The 3,044-nt window shown below is 31.5% G+C and overlaps 1 long non-coding RNA gene across 1 annotated transcript; it reads right to left on the bottom strand.

Annotated features, from left to right (window-relative positions):
* On the bottom strand, window positions 285-2,843 carry LOC110271028. The gene is made up of 2 exons (XR_002361011.1): window positions 2,144-2,843; window positions 285-375 (listed from the first exon to the last, which is right to left on the bottom strand). It is a non-coding gene; the product is annotated as an uncharacterized LOC110271028 (long non-coding RNA).

Raw genomic sequence — 3,044 nt, 5'->3', positions numbered from 1 at the left:
GGACAAGGGCATTTAATCTGACGACCCCCGAGAGATCGATGCTCAAAAGCAAAATCCAAAAACTTGTTTAGACCATCTTTATACTCATGCGTGGTTCGTGGTTTTCCAATCCATGACTTATCGATTGACATGACTAAGAGGGACTATAAATAGGGATTTTAAAAAATTTATTCATTAAAATTCTACATATATTCTAAAGGCAAGAAAATTATTCTTGTATATACAAATTAGACATTAAACAAATGCTTAAATAGTATTCTAAAAGAAACTATAAAAAGTTATAATTACCTCTTTTAAATGATAATTTTATTGCAGTAATAGTGACTTTGTGAATATTCCTTCTCAAGTAATTGTCTATATGCAATTAATTTTTTCCTACAAAATAAAAAGAGACAAAAATAAATACAACAAATATATTATTCTCAAATTACAATTTATAAGAAATTAAATGAAACAAATGAGATAATCAACGACTCTATTTATTAAATATATCTATGCAGACCCCAACAAACAACGGCTCATAGAGCAGCCACTTGTAATCAAATGAGATAAGCTCAATTAATCTATGTGAGTGATTCCTGATGCATGTGAGAAACAGGCCATTACGGGTAAATCCTACAACAGATTAAATGTGTTAATTTTTCAAAATTAAAAGTATGAGCTTGTCAAGTTCGAGAATGAGATTATCACTGTTGAGTGTACGTTGAGGAAAATTTCTTAGCAACAAAATTACTCCTTAGGACAATAAAATTTTGCACATAAACTATTTAAGTCATTATAAGATTAGCAATTGAGCCATCTCAAAGACAATATTGTGGAACCTGGGACCTTAAGCAGAAATTAATCAATTATATAAAATTTCAAAGATATATAGGGGCTAGTTATATTCAATACCATAACACATTGAGTATACAATAATACAGTTGAGCAAATTATTTATCCAATCAAATTCCGCAATGTGCAGAGATTTAAGTTAAGCCAACAAAATATAAATCATGCGACACAATTTCCACAACCGTAACTTGGATTGAATGCACCATTACATATATAATAAGTAGTATTGAGCATACATATAAATTATATTTAATAAAAGTGGTCGGAAATCCATATATATATAGTGGAAGTTGTAGGAATTGAACATATATCTTTTATATCAGAATATATAATAATCCTGCTTAAGACTAATTAAACTAGTTATTAATTCCAGCATGCTCAACGAATGAAGAACAATTAAAATTTAGATATAAGGTTAAGCTGTGGAGTGAAAGATTGATAATGAATTTTCGATAGAAATAGAATATAACATGCTTCAACTAAACAAGACACATAAAGGGAATAAATAGCACCGAAGACTCACCATATGATCCAACTGGTGCTGATGCAAAGACCCCTATAAATGTTTCTAATTAGATCTTCCAGGAAAGTTTTCAATGGGACTAGAGTTTTAGCATTGTTTCATGAAATAAGGTGTTAATAAATCTTGAGCAAGTTTATTCGTGGCTTTGGGCATGCCTAGCGTCAAGTCTGTTTCAATAACTTGTGACATTAATATACTTAATTACTTATATTCCTGCTTTATGCTGCCAGCCATATAATATAAACAACTGGGTTTTGCATCCAAATAAGTAAATTATAGAAGATTGTGTCCAGAGTTTTTTCCTTATGTAAGATTGCGAAAAACAAAAGTAATGCAGTCTAGAATATTCCTATGATAGCTGAGAAGTCACGTGAAAACAATTTTTAAAAATTTTTGAACCAAGGACGCGGAATTTGAAATGCAATATCAAGTGGGTGACACTTATTGCCAATCCACAACACCAGAAAAATGGTCGATTGCTGTGTCAGTTTATCATTTTACTATGTTTAACTCTTGCATGAGCAACATAATAGCCATTTAAAAAAAAGAGTTAACTAGATAAATAAATGAGGGGAAAAAAGAAGAAGAAAAGTACAGCACAATTAAACTAAAAAAATATAAACAAGACACATAAATAGCACCGAAGCACTCTGGCACCTTCAACTAAACAAGACACATAAAGGGAATAAATAGCACCGTAAATCTTCAATCGATGTCATCCACACTCAATGGTTAATCTCAACAAATTAGCAAGAAATTCCTTCATTGAATAAATTATAACAATACCTCTTTATCCAGTCCTTCAATTGCTGTTCCCTGTAACTTCACCCTCTAGCAACCAGAAGGATTAAAAACAGATCCTGTCATAAACTAAATATAGCTCCTATCATAAATAAGAAGTGGTCATCAGGTAGTTGAAAACAAATGGAATCAAAGAGACTCAGTTACTAGTTTATCATGCACGCAGAAGATAACTACAATGCCTGCACTCTATTCCCAAAGAATTTTCGCAGCGTAAGCACAGAGAATAGAATTAGATACAAAATCAGATCGAACATATCAAGTTGGAAGGCTGGTCATTGGTGAGAACAAAATAAGTAAATATTGAATCTTGACCACTGAATAATAAATACTAATATAATAACACATAAAGTTATGCAACTATTTTAAGTTACCATACAGCTTTTTAAATAACTTTTGTAATCTTCACTATCCATAAATAATTCAGTGACCAAGATTTCCCTCTTCTCAACCAACATAAACATAACTCTCACCTTCAATGCATTGGGAAGTCGACCTTTGTGTTGAACTATGCTATGTTTCAAATTGAAGGCAAACCAAACCAAGAAAAACAAATAAATTACAAAGCAGTTAGAACTTAGAACTTAGAACTTACTTCTGGTAGGTAGAGCCAACAACCATTAAGCCAGCAGTGTCAGCTAGCTGTTCCAATTCCCTCGGAGATTCTTCTATCCCAAACACATCCTCAATAGTTAAAATTATTTGTTACAAGAAAAGAAAAACAATCATATAACTAAGAATTTTATTAGTTAAAATTATGAATTCAAAAAAGAGAAATGCTAGGGGCCAGCAACTTTTGTGATTTGTAGCCATCAAATAGCCATCAATGATGGTTTTAATGGTGTGAGATTGGTTTGAAATTTCATCCAATGGCTCACTTTTCTTT

The sequence above is a fragment of the Arachis ipaensis genome, chromosome B04 (assembly GCF_000816755.2).
Source record: "Arachis ipaensis cultivar K30076 chromosome B04, Araip1.1, whole genome shotgun sequence".
Lineage (NCBI taxonomy): Eukaryota > Viridiplantae > Streptophyta > Magnoliopsida > Fabales > Fabaceae > Arachis > Arachis ipaensis.
The sequence above is the reverse complement of the archived record's forward strand: the minus strand, read 5'-3'. Positions and strand labels throughout refer to the sequence as shown.